The sequence below is a fragment of the Oncorhynchus mykiss genome, chromosome 7, assembly GCF_013265735.2.
Source record: "Oncorhynchus mykiss isolate Arlee chromosome 7, USDA_OmykA_1.1, whole genome shotgun sequence".
Classification (NCBI taxonomy): domain Eukaryota; kingdom Metazoa; phylum Chordata; class Actinopteri; order Salmoniformes; family Salmonidae; genus Oncorhynchus; species Oncorhynchus mykiss.
Window position 1 is genome coordinate 9,362,470 of NC_048571.1, and position 14,405 is coordinate 9,376,874.

A 14,405-nucleotide genomic window follows, 5' to 3' on the forward strand; every position below is an offset into this window, starting at 1 on the left:
AGCCTTAGATACAGTGGCTGTGGAAAGAGACTAGTTAGTTAGAACAGCAACATCTGCAGTTCCAGGTCAGGACTCTGCTCTGAAACAGGTTTCAGTCATCCCCTGCTGTAAACTTCTCTGGAGTAGCAGCTTGTTTCAACCTAAACTCCCTGGTGATCAGCTCTCCATTAGAGCCTGTCACAGTCTAACACAACATGAAGCTGAGATCACACGTCAACTCATGAACACGGACACCAACACATCAACCTGCGTATACAATTGTGTGGGGACACACAATTCAGTCCCATTCAAAATCCTATTTTCCCTAACCCCTAATCCTAATCCGAACCCTAACTTTAACCCATACCCTTACCCTAATTCTAACCTATACCCTTACCCTAAACCTAACCTTAACCCTAATCCTTAATCCTAATCCGAACCCTAACTTTAACCCATACCCTTACCCTAACTCTAACGTTTACCCTTACCCTAAACCTAACCTTAACCCTAACCCCTAATCCTAATCCGAACCCTAACTTTAACCCATACCCTTACCCTAATTCTAACCTATACCCTTACCCTAAACCTAACCTTAACCCTAATCCTAAACCTAACTCTAACCCTTACCTTAATTCTAACCTAAACCCTTACCCTAAACCTAACCTTAACCCTAACCATAATCCTAACCCTAACCCTAACTTTAACCCATACCCTTACCCTAATTCTAACCTAAACCCTTACCCTAAACCTAACCTTAACCCTAACCCTAATCCTAACCCTAACTCTAACCCATACCCTTACCCTAAACCTAACCTTAACCCTAACCCTAATCCTAACCCTAACCCTAACCCTAACCCTAATTCTAACCTATACCCTTACCCTATTCCTAACCTTAACCCTAATCCTAATCCCAACCCTAACTCTAACCCATACCCTTACCCTAAACCTAACCTTAACCCTAACCCTAACTCTAACTCATACCCTTACCCTAATTCTAACCTATACCCTTACCCTAAACCTAACCTTAACCCTAATCCTAACCCTATCCCTAACTCTAATTGTTCTTAACACTTAACCCCCTAGAAATAGCATTTGACCTTGTGAGGACAAACAAGATGTCCCCAGTTAATAACATTTTTGTTCTATTACACACACACACACACACACACACACACACACACACACACACACACACACACACACACACACACACACACACACACACACACACACACACACCACTATAATGCAGGGTGTTCTCCCATAAAAATATGAATTAATTCAAGTTTATACAAATATATCCACTCAACAAAACAATAGTCCAAACCCCATGTCTCTACCATATAAGTTACAGATGATTTACTCTGAGAATGTAGCATGTTTAGAGTGAATGGAGTGTCGTCACAGGCAGGTGGTCACTGCTCAACAATGTGGCGCTGCTTCGCGGCAGAACACTGCTAACTGTTTGTTATTTTTGTACTTGGGCTCCCGAGTGGTGCAGTGGTCTAAGACACTGCAGGAGTCACATCCCTGGTTTGAATCCAGGCTGCATCACATCTGGCCTTGATTGGGAGTCACGTAAGGCAGCACACACAGCACCCTTTAAATCTCCATAGAAACGGCTCCTCTCAGCATAGATTGATAGCCAACATAGGCAATGAAGCCAAGGATCTCAAGGTGAAAATGACGAAGCTATCAAGTTGATTTTGATTGGTCTAACCAGCAGAAACATCTCCAAATGGTACCACTTCACAACACCAAATATGGAAGTGATACAACCGAGAGAGGCGCAGTGTAACCTAGCAACGGTCACAGCAAATGAACGTTCTTATTTCACCAACACGTACAAGTATATTAAGGTTATAATATGATAATATTTAAGGTTATAATATTTTTGAGAATTATCGAGTGATTGATTCTATGTTATTCATAATGTCATAGGGCAAAGAAAATTACGTTTTGACATTCATTTCGTAGCACACTCTTGACTTGCCCCATTCTTCTCTATATGGTACAGCAGTGAGTGAGCGCCCTGTTTACTGCCCTACAAAGGCAAAGTGCAGTAACTACGTAATTTTTCTGTCTAGACAGACAGCCATTTATGATACTCTATGATATATTCTGATCAACTGGCTTGTTCTTGTGTCAGGCAGCTAAATACCACTTTAATCAGATAATATACACACAGCCCTCCCCACACACTGCTCCCCTCCCCTCTCTGCCCTTCCCCTCTTGCCTCTCCTCCCCCTCTCCCCTCGCCTCCCCTCCCTCCCCCTCTCCCCCACACACCGCTCTCCTCTAGACTCCCCAGGAGTCCTTCGCTGACAGTTCTGTCCTGTGCTTTGCGATCTATCTCAGGGAGCTCGTGAACACCCAGTGCAATTACTCTTTCTTGCTGACTGCACCTGCACAACATCACTGGGACACACGGCTGCTGCCTGCTACTGAGGGGGCTTTGGCACTTAAAGCTAAAGAGGTTAAGGAGGACATTTCTTTGAGGGTATAAGCCCTAGAACTGCAGTGGCAGGCAGGGAGGGAGAGATGACAACTCTGCCATGTGTTGGGGCTAAATGTTTTGTTGAAGGACAATGGAGACTGGGGAGTTAACTATCAGGTAAAGGACTGGGGAGTTTAGTGTAGTGAGTTAACTATCAGGTAAAGGACTGGGGAGTTAACTATCAGGTAAAGGACTGGGGAGTTAACTATCAGGTAAAGGACTGGGGAGTTTAGTGTAGTGAGTTAACTATCAGGTAAAGGACTGGGGAGTTTAGTGTAGTGAGTTAAGTATTAGGTAAAGAATTGGGGAGTTTAGTGTAGTGAGTTAACTATCAGGTAAAGGACTGGGGAGTTAACTATCAGGTATAGGACTGGGGAGTTTAGTGTAGTGAGTTAACTATCAAGTAAAGGACTGGAGAGTTAACTATCAGGTAAAGGACTGGGGAGTTTAGTGTAGTGAGTTAACTATCAGGTAAAGGACTGGGGAGTTTAGTGTAGTGAGTTAACTATCAGGTAAAGGACTGGGGAGTTTAGTGTAGTGAGTTAACTATTAGGTAAAGAATTGGGGAGTTTAGTGTAGTGAGTTAACTATCAGGTAAAGGATTGGGGAGTATAGTGTAGTGAGTTAACTATCAGGTAAAGGACTGGGGAGTTTAGTGTAGTGAGTTAACTATCAGGTAAAGGACTGGGGCGGTTTAGTGTAGTGAGTTAACTATCAGGTAAAGGACTGGGGAGTTTATTGTTTTGAGTTAACTATCTGGTAAAGGACTGTGGAGTTTAGTGTAGTGAGTTAACTATCAGGTAAAGGACTGGCGAGTTTAGTGTATTTTTATTTTATTTTTATTTCACCTTTATTTAACCAGGTAGGCTAGTTGAGAACAAGTTCTCATTTGCAACTGCGACCTGGCCAAGATAAGGCATAGCAGTGTGAACAGACAACACAGAGTTACACATGGAGTAAACAATTAACAAGTCAATAACACAGTAGAAAAAAAGGGGAGTCTATATATACATTGTGTGCAAAAGGCATGAGAAGGTAGGCAAATAATTACAATTATGCAGATTAACACTGGAGTGATAAATGATCAGATGGTTATGTACAGGTAGAGATTGGTGTGCAAAAGAGCAGAAAAATAAAAATAAATAAATAAAAACAGTATGGGGATGAGGTAGGTGAAAATGGGTGGGCTATTTACCAATAGACTATGTACAGCTGCAGCGATCGGTTAGCTGCTCGGATAGCAGATGTTTGAAGTTGGTGAGGGAGATAAAAGTCTCCAACTTCAGCGATTTTTGCAATTCGTTCCAGTCACAGGCAGCAGAGAACTGGAACGAAAGGCGGCCAAATGAGGTGTTGGCTTTAGGGATGATCAGTGAGATACACCTGCTGGAGCGCGTGCTACGGATGGGTGTTGCCATCGTAACCAGTGAACTGAGATAAGGCGGAGCTTTACCTAGTATGGACTTGTAGATGACCTGGAGCCAGTGGGTCTGGCGACGAATATGTAGCGAGGGCCAGCCGACTAGAGCATACAAGTCGCAGTGGTGAGTGGTATAAGGTGCTTTGGTGACAAAACGGATGGCACTGTGATAAACTGCATCCAGTTTGCTGAGTAGAGTGTTGGAAGCAATTTTGTAGATGACGTCGCCGAAGTCGAGGATCGGTAGGATAGTCAGTTTTACTAGGGTAAGTTTGGCGGCGTGAGTGAAGGAGGCTTTGTTGCGGAATAGAAAGCCGACTCTTGATTTGATTTTCGATTGGAGATGTTTGATATGGGTCTGGAAGGAGAGTTTAGAGTCTAGCCAGACACCTAGGTACTTATAGATGTCCACATATTCAAGGTCGGAACCATCCAGGGTGGTGATGCTGGTCAGGCGTGCGGGTGCAGGCAGCGAACGGTTGAAAAGCATGCATTTGGTTTTACTAGCGTTTAAGAGCAGTTGGAGGCCACGGAAGGAGTGCTGTATGGCATTGAAGCTCGTTTGGAGGTTAGATAGCACAGTGTCCAAGGACGGGCCGGAAGTATATAGAATGGTGTCGTCTGCGTAGAGGTGGATCAGGGAATCGCCCGCAGCATGAGAAACATCATTGATATATACAGAGAAAAGAGTCAGCCCGAGAATTGAACCCTGTGGCACCCCCATAGAGACTGCCAGAGGACCGGACAGCATGCCCTCCGATTTGACACACTGAACTCTGTCTGCAAAGTAATTGGTGAACCAGGCAAGGCAGTCATCCGAAAAACCGAGGCTACTGAGTCTGCCGATAAGAATACGGTGATTGACAGAGTCGAAAGCCTTGGCAAGGTCTATGAAGACGGCTGCACAGTACTGTCTTTTATCGATGGCGGTTATGATATCGTTTAGTACCTTGAGCGTGGCTGAGGTACACCCGTGACCGGCTCGGAAACCAGATTGCACAGCGGAGAAGGTACGGTGGGATTCAAGATGGTCAGTGACCTGTTTGTTGACTTGGCTTTCGAAGACCTTAGATAGGCAGGGCAGGATGGATATAGGTCTGTAACAGTTTGGGTCCAGGGTGTCGCCCCCTTTGAAGAGGGGGATGACTGCGGCAGCTTTCCAATCCTTGGGGATCTCAGACGATATGAAAGAGAGGTTGAACAGGCTGGTAATAGGGGTTGCGACAATGGCGGCGGATAGTTTCAGGAATAGAGGGTCCAGATTGTCCAGCCCAGCTGATTTGTACGGGTCCAGGTTTTGCAGCTCTTTCAGGACATCTGCTATCTGGATTTGGGTAAAGGAGAACCTGGAGAGGCTTGGGCGAGTAGCTGCGGGGGGGGGGGAGCTGTTGTCCGAGGTTGGAGTAGCCAGGCGGAAGGCATGGCCAGCCGTTGAGAAATGCCCCAGTCCTTTACCTGATAGTTAACTCACTACACTAAACTCCCCAGTCCTTTACCTGATAGTTAACTCACTACACTAAACTCCCCAGTCCTTTACCTGATAGTTAACTCCCCAGTCCTCCCCAGCTGTTGTCCGAGGTTGGAGTAGCCAGGCGGAAGGCATGGCCAGCCGTTGAGAAACGCCCCAGTCCTTTACCTGATAGTTAACTCACTACACTAAACTCCCCAGTCCTTTACCTGATAGTTGTAGTAGTGTAGTGTAGTGTAGTGTAGTGAGTTAACTATCAGGTAAAGGACTGGGGAGTTTAGTGTTTTGAGTTAACTGTCAGGTAAAGGACTGGGGAGTTTAGTGTAGGGAGTTAACTATCAGGTAAATGACTGGGGAGTTTAGTGTAGTGTGTTAACTATCAGGTAAAGGACTGGGGAGTTTAGTGTAGGGAGTTAACTATCAGGCAAAGGACTGGGGAGTTTAGTGTAGTGCGTTAACTATTAGGTAAAGGATTGGGGAGTTTAGTGTAGTGAGTTAACTATCAGGTAAAGGACTGGGGAGTTTAGTGTAGTGAGTCAACTATCAGGTAAAGGACTGGCTAGTTTAGTGTAGTGAGTTAACTATCAGGTAAAGGACTGGGGAGTTAACTATCAGGTAAAGGACTGTGGAGTTTAGTGTAGTGAGTTAACTATCAGGTAAAGGACTGGGGAGTTTAGTGTAGTGAGTTAACTATCAGGTAAAGGACTGGGGAGTTTAGTGTAGTGAGTTAACTATCAGGTAAAGGATTTGGGAGTATAGTGTAGTGAGTTAACTAGCAGGTAAAGGACTGGGGAGTTTAGTGTAGTGAGTTAACTATCAGGTAAAGGACTGGGGAGTTTAGTGTAGTGAGTTAACTATCAGGTAAAGGACTGGGGAGTTTAGTGTAGTGAGTTAACTATCATGTAAAGGACTGGGGAGTTTAGTGTAGTGAGGTAACTATCAGGTAAAGGACTGGGGAGTTGAGTGTAGTGAGTTAACTATCAGGTAAAGGACTGGGGAGTAAACTATCAGGTAAAGGACTGGGGAGTTTAGTGTAGTGAGTTAACTATCAGGTAAAGGACTGGGGAGTTTAGTGTTTTGAGTTAACTATCAGGTAAAGGACTGGGGAGTTAACTATCAGGTAAAGGACTGGGGAGTTTATTGTAGTGAGTTAACTATCAGGTAAAGGACTGGGGAGTTTAGTGTAGTGAGTTAACTATCAGGTAAAGGACTGGGGCGTTTAGTGTAGTGAGTTAACTATCAGGTAAAGGACTGGCGAGTTTAGTGTAGTGAGTTAACTATAAGGTAAAGGACTGGGGAGTTTAGTGTAGTGAGTTAACTATCAGGTAAAGGACTGGGGAGTTTAGTGTAGTGAGTTAACTATCAGGTAAAGGACTGGGGAGTTTAGTGTAGTGAGTTAACTATCAGGTAAAGGACTGGGGAGTTTAGTGTAGTGAGTTAACTATCAGGTAAAGGACTGGGGAGTTTAGTGTAGTGAGTTAACTATCAGGTAAAGGACTGGGGAGTTAACTATCAGGTAAAGGACTGGGGAGTTTAGTGTAGTGAGTTAACTATCAGGTAAAGGACTGGGGAGTTTAGGGTAGTGAGTTAACTATCAGGTAAAGGACTGGCTAGTTTAGTGTAGTGAGTTAACTATCAGGTAAAGGACTGGGGAGTTAACTATCAGGTAAAGGACTGGGGAGTTTAGTGTAGTGAGTTAACTATCAGGTAAAGGACTGGGGAGTTTAGTGTAGTGAGTTAACTATCAGGTAAAGGACTGGGGAGTTTAGTGTAGTGAGTTAACTATCAGGTAAAGGATTGGGGAGTATAGTGTAGTGAGTTAACTAACAGGTAAAGGACTGGGGAGTTTAGTGTAGTGAGTTAACTATCAGGTAAAGGACTGGGGAGTTTAGTGTAGTGAGTTAACTATCAGGTAAAGGACTGGGGAGTTTAGTGTAGTGAGTTACCTATCATGTAAAGGACTGGGGAGTTTAGTGTAGTGAGTTAACTATCAGGTAAAGGACTGGGGAGTTGAGTGTAGTGAGTTAACTATCAGGTAAAGGACTGGGGAGTAAACTATCAGGTAAAGGACTGGGGAGTTTAGTGTAGTGAGTTAACTATCAGGTAAAGGACTGGGGAGTTTAGTGTTTTGAGTTAACTATCAGGTAAAGGTCTGGGGAGTTAACTATCAGGTAAAGGACTGGGGAGTTTATTGTAGTGAGTTAACTATCAGGTAAAGGACTGGGGAGTTTAGTGTAGTGAGTTAACTATCAGGTAAAGGACTGGGGCGTTTAGTGTAGTGAGTTAACTATCAGGTAAAGGACTGGCGAGTTTAGTGTAGTGAGTTAACTATCAGGTAAAGGACTGGGGAGTTTAGTGTAGTGAGTTAACTATCAGGTAAAGGACTGGGGAGTTTAGTGTAGTGAATTAACTATCAGGTAAAGGACTGGGGAGTTAACTATCAGGTAAAGGGCTGGGGAGTTTAGTGTAGTGAGTTAACTATCAGGTAAAGGACTGGGGAGTTTAGTGTAGTGAGTTAACTATCAGGTAAAGGACTGGGGAGTTTAGTGTAGTGAGTTAACTATCAGGTAAAGGACTGGGGAGTTTAGTGTAGTGAGTTAACTATCATGTAAAGGACTGGGGAGTTTAGTGTAGTGAGTTAACTATCAGGTAAAGGACTGGGGAGTTGAGTGTAGTGAGTTAACTATCAGGTAAAGGACTGGGGAGTTAACTATCAGGTAAAGGACTGGGGAGTTTAGTGTAGTGAGTTAACTATGAGGTAAAGGACTGGGGAGTTTAGTGTTTTGAGTTAACTATCAGGTAAATGACTGGGGAGTTAACTAGTTAGTGTAGTGAGTTAACTATCAGGTAAAGGACTGGGGAGTTTAGTGTAGTGAGTTAACTATCAGGTAAAGGACTGGGGAGTTTAGTGTAGTGAGTTAACTATCAGGTAAAGGACTGTGGAGTTAACTATCAGGTAAAGGACTGGGGAGTTTAGTGTAGTGAGTTAACTATCAGGTGTAGGACTGGGGAGTTTAGTGTAGTGAGTTAACTATCAGGTAAAGGACTGGGGAGTTTAGTGTAGTGAGTTAACTATCAGGTAAAGGACTGGGGAGTTTAGTGTAGTGAGTTAACTATCAGGTAAAGGACTGGGGAGTTAACTATCAGGTAAAGGGCTGGGGAGTTTAGTGTAGTGAGTTAACTATCAGGTAAAGGACTGGGGAGTTTAGTGTAGTGAGTTAACTATCAGGTAAAGGACTGGGGAGTTTAGTGTAGTGAGTTAACTATCAGGTAAAGGACTGGGGAGTTTAGTGTAGTGAGTTAACTATCATGTAAAGGACTGGGGAGTTTAGTGTAGTGAGTTAACTATCAGGTAAAGGACTGGGGAGTTGAGTGTAGTGAGTTAACTATCAGGTAAAGGACTGGGGAGTTAACTATCAGGTAAAGGACTGGGGAGTTTAGTGTAGTGAGTTAACTATGAGGTAAAGGACTGGGGAGTTTAGTGTTTTGAGTTAACTATCAGGTAAATGACTGGGGAGTTAACTATTTAGTGTAGTGAGTTAACTATCAGGTAAAGGACTGGGGAGTTTAGTGTAGTGAGTTAACTATCAGGTAAAGGACTGGGGAGTTTAGTGTAGTGAGTTAACTATCAGGTAAAGGACTGTGGAGTTAACTATCAGGTAAAGGACTGGGGAGTTTAGTGTAGTGAGTTAACTATCAGGTGTAGGACTGGGGAGTTTAGTGTAGTGAGTTAACTATCAGGTAAAGGACTGTGGAGTTTAGTGTAGTGAGTTAACTATCAGGTAAAGGACTGGGGAGTTTAGTGTAGTGAGTTAACTATCAGGTAAAGGACTGGGGAGTTTAGTGTAGTGAGTTAACTATCAGGTAAAGGACTGGGGAGTTTAGTGTAGTGAGTTAACTATCAGGTGTAGGACTGGGGAGTTTAGTGTAGTGAGTTAACTATCAGGTAAAGGACTGTGGAGTTTAGTGTAGTGAGTTAACTATCAGGTAAAGGACTGGGGAGTTTAGTGTAGTGAGTTAACTAACAGGTAAAGGACTGGGGAGTTTAGTGTAGTGAGTTAACTATCAGGTAAAGGACTGGGGAGTTTAGTGTAGTGAGTTAACTATCAGGTAAAGGACTGGGGAGTTTAGTGTAGTGAGTTACCTATCATGTAAAGGACTGGGGAGTTTAGTGTAGTGAGTTAACTATCAGGTAAAGGACTGGGGAGTTGAGTGTAGTGAGTTAACTATCAGGTAAAGGACTGGGGAGTAAACTATCAGGTAAAGGACTGGGGAGTTTAGTGTAGTGAGTTAACTATCAGGTAAAGGACTGGGGAGTTTAGTGTTTTGAGTTAACTATCAGGTAAAGGACTGGGGAGTTAACTATCAGGTAAAGGACTGGGGAGTTTATTGTAGTGAGTTAACTATCAGGTAAAGGACTGGGGAGTTTAGTGTAGTGAGTTAACTATCAGGTAAAGGACTGGGGCGTTTAGTGTAGTGAGTTAACTATCAGGTAAAGGACTGGCGAGTTTAGTGTAGTGAGTTAACTATCAGGTAAAGGACTGGGGAGTTTAGTGTAGTGAGTTAACTATCAGGTAAAGGACTGGGGAGTTTAGTGTAGTGAATTAACTATCAGGTAAAGGACTGGGGAGTTAACTATCAGGTAAAGGGCTGGGGAGTTTAGTGTAGTGAGTTAACTATCAGGTAAAGGACTGGGGAGTTTAGTGTAGTGAGTTAACTATCAGGTAAAGGACTGGGGAGTTTAGTGTAGTGAGTTAACTATCAGGTAAAGGACTGGGGAGTTTAGTGTAGTGAGTTAACTATCATGTAAAGGACTGGGGAGTTTAGTGTAGTGAGTTAACTATCAGGTAAAGGACTGGGGAGTTGAGTGTAGTGAGTTAACTATCAGGTAAAGGACTGGGGAGTTAACTATCAGGTAAAGGACTGGGGAGTTTAGTGTAGTGAGTTAACTATGAGGTAAAGGACTGGGGAGTTTAGTGTTTTGAGTTAACTATCAGGTAAATGACTGGGGAGTTAACTAGTTAGTGTAGTGAGTTAACTATCAGGTAAAGGACTGGGGAGTTTAGTGTAGTGAGTTAACTATCAGGTAAAGGACTGGGGAGTTTAGTGTAGGGAGTTAACTATCAGGTAAAGGACTGTGGAGTTAACTATCAGGTAAAGGACTGGGGAGTTTAGTGTAGTGAGTTAACTATCAGGTGTAGGACTGGGGAGTTTAGTGTAGTGAGTTAACTATCAGGTAAAGGACTGGGGCGTTTAGTGTAGTGAGTTAACTATCAGGTAAAGGACTGGCGAGTTTAGTGTAGTGAGTTAACTATCAGGTAAAGGACTGGGGAGTTTAGTGTAGTGAGTTAACTATCAGGTAAAGGACTGGGGAGTTTAGTGTAGTGAGTTAACTATCAGGTAAAGGACTGGGGAGTTAACTATCAGGTAAAGGGCTGGGGAGTTTAGTGTAGTGAGTTAACTATCAGGTAAAGGACTGGGGAGTTTAGTGTAGTGAGTTAACTATCAGGTAAAGGACTGGGGAGTTTAGTGTAGTGAGTTAACTATCAGGTAAAGGACTGGGGAGTTTAGTGTAGTGAGTTAACTATCATGTAAAGGACTGGGGAGTTTAGTGTAGTGAGTTAACTATCAGGTAAAGGACTGGGGAGTTGAGTGTAGTGAGTTAACTATCAGGTAAAGGACTGGGGAGTTAACTATCAGGTAAAGGACTGGGGAGTTTAGTGTAGTGAGTTAACTATGAGGTAAAGGACTGGGGAGTTTAGTGTTTTGAGTTAACTATCAGGTAAATGACTGGGGAGTTAACTATTTAGTGTAGTGAGTTAACTATCAGGTAAAGGACTGGGGAGTTTAGTGTAGTGAGTTAACTATCAGGTAAAGGACTGGGGAGTTTAGTGTAGTGAGTTAACTATCAGGTAAAGGACTGTGGAGTTAACTATCAGGTAAAGGACTGGGGAGTTTAGTGTAGTGAGTTAACTATCAGGTGTAGGACTGGGGAGTTTAGTGTAGTGAGTTAACTATCAGGTAAAGGACTGTGGAGTTTAGTGTAGTGAGTTAACTATCAGGTAAAGGACTGGGGAGTTTAGTGTAGTGAGTTGCTATCAGGTAAAGGACTGGGGAGTTTAGTGTAGTGAGTTAACTATCAGGTAAAGGACTGTGGAGTTTAGTGTAGTGAGTTAACTATCAGGTAAAGGACTGGGGAGTTTAGTGTAGTGAGTTGCTATCAGGTAAAGGACTGGGGAGTTTAGTGTAGTGCGTTAACTATCAGGTAAAGGACTGGGGAGTTTAGTGTAGTGAGTTAACTATCAGGTAAAGGACTGTGGAGTTTAGTGTAGTGCGTTTACTATCAGGTAAAGGACTGGGGAGTTTAGTGTAGTGAGTTGCTATCAGGTAAAGGACTGGGGAGTTTAGTGTAGTGAGTTAACTATCAGGTAAAGGACTGGGGAGTTTAGTGTAGTGAGTTAACTATCAGGTAAAGGACTGGGGAGTTTAATGTATAGGTGAGTTCGGGAGAGGTTGCTTTAGATAAATGTAATTTGCAGTGAAGATGTCATTTGTGTTAGAGGGTAAGAGTTAGAGTGTGGTCACCCAACCTGGTCGTGGAGAGCTGTGAGTGATGCAGGCTTTAGTTCCAGCCAAGCAATAATACTCCTAGTTCTGACTGTGAGATTCAGATTCCTCTCTTCACCTACAGACTTCAGTCCTGTCATTTGGGTAAATCATAAAGTTAATGAATCTCCCTGCAATCGTTCTCCTTCCTACTCTGTCTCTTCATTAGGCTCTAGCCAGGTAAAGGACTGGGGAGCCCCTGTCAGTCAAACACACAGCACAGCATTCAGCCTGTTTCAATAGCATTGTGTGTGTGTGTGCGTCTGGATCTCTAGCTAATGAACCCTATGATGGTAAGTCCCCTAACCTGAGAGAGAGAGAGAGAGAGAGAGAGAGAGAGAGAGAGAGAGAGAGAGAGAGAGAGAGAGAGAGAGAGAGAGAGAGAGAGAGAGAGAGAGAGAGAGAGAGAGAGAGAGAGAGAGAGAGAGAGAGAGAGAGAGAGAGAGAGAGAGAGAGAGAGAGAGAGAGAGAGAGAGAGAGAGAGAGAGAGAGAGAGAGAGAGAGAGAGAGAGAGAGAGAGAGAGAGAGAGAGAGAGAGAGAGAGAGAGAGAGAGAGAGAGAGAGAGAGAGAGAGAGAGAGAGAGAGAGAGAGAGAGAGAGAGAGAGAGAGAGAGAGAGAGAGAGAGAGAGAGAGAGAGAGAGAGAGAGAGCTATTCCCAAACCTTCCATAACAAAGCCATCACCTACAGAGAGATGAACCTGGAGAAGAGTCCCCTAAGCAAGCTGGTCCTGGGGCTCTGTTCGCAAACACAAACACACTCCACAGAGCCCCAGGACAGCAACACAATTAGACCCTGCCAAATCATGAGAAAACAAAAAGATAATTTCTAGACACATTGCAAAGAATTTATCAAAAAAACAGAGTAAACTAGAATGCTATTTGGCCCTAAACAGAGAGTACACAGTGGCAGAATACATGACCACTGTGACTGATGCAAACTTAAGGAAAGCCTTGACTATGTACAGACTCAGTGAGCATAGCCTTGCTTTTGATAAACTCTCATATCTATTGGGTGAAATACCACAGTGTGCCATCACAGCAGCAATATTTGTAACCTGTTGCCACAAGAAAAGGGCAACCAGTGAAGAACAAACACCATTATAAATACAACCCATATTTATGTTTATTTATTTTCCCTTTTGTACATAGTAACAGCACTGTATAAAGCCATAATATGACATTTGAAATATTATATTATATATCTCTATTACCTTTGAACTTTTGTAAGTGTAATATTTACTGGAAAAATATATATATATTTTCTCACTTTTGTTAAAATATTTAACTTGCTTTTGAAATGTAAACGTGTTTCCAATGCCAATAAAGCCATTTGAATTGAGAGAGAGAGAGAGAGAGAGAGAGAGAGAGAGAGAGAGAGAGAGAGAGAGAGAGAGAGAGAGAGAGAGAGAGAGAGAGAGAGAGAGAGAGAGAGAGAGAGAGAGAGAGAGAGAGAGAGAGAGAGAGAGAGAGAGAGAGAGAGAGAGAGAGAGAGAGAGAGAGAGAGAGAGAGAGAGAGAGAGAGAGAGAGAGAGAGAGAGAGAGAGAGAGAATCAGATGTAGACAACATGGGCCATTTCCCCAGTTCCAGATGAATCTTCATGCTTTTTTTTCCAGATAAATAGTCTCCATTAAAGCTACTAGTCCAGGACTTAAACATCACATGGGGTTTTTCCTTTTTCCTTTCACTGTGAGGTCATAACCATGTGCTTTCCTCTTATTACATCACTGTGAGGTCATAACCATGTGCTGTCCTCTTATTACATCACTGTAAGGACATAACCATGTGCTTTCCTCTTATTACATCACTGTGAGGTCATAACCATGTGCTTTCCTCTTATTACATCACTGTGAGGTCATAACCATGTGCTTTCCTCTTATTACATCACTGTGAGGTCATAACCATGTGCTTTCCTCTTATTACATCACTGTAAGGTCATAACCATGTGCTTTCCTCTTACAACATCACTATGAGGTCATGACCATGTGCTTTCCTCTTATTACATCACTGTGAGGTCATAACCATGTGCTTTCCTCTTATTACATCACTGTGAGGTCATAACCATGTGCTGTCCTCTTATTACATCACTGTAAGGTCATAACCATGTGCTTTCCTCTTATTACATCACTGTAAGGTCATAACCATGTGCTGTCCTCTTATTACATCACTGTGAGGTCATAACCATGTGCTGTCATCTTATTACATCACTGTGAGGTCATAACCATGTGCTTTCCTCTTATTACATCACTGTAAAGTCATAACCATGTGCTCTCCTCTTATTACATCAATGTGAGGTCACAACCATGTGCTTTCCTCTTATTACATCACTGTGAGGTCATAACCATGTGCTTTCCTCTTATTACATCACTGTGAGGTCATAACCATGTGCTGTCCTCTTATTACATCACTGTGAGGTCATAACCATGTGCTTTCCTC

At 43.0% G+C, this 14,405-nt stretch overlaps 1 protein-coding gene across 2 annotated transcripts in view; it reads left to right on the forward strand.

Moving 5' to 3' along the window:
• LOC110515808 (receptor tyrosine-protein kinase erbB-4) overlaps nucleotides 1-14,405 on the forward strand; it is a 479,351-nt gene that overhangs the window by 177,195 nt on the left and 287,751 nt on the right. The window lies entirely within an intron of this gene.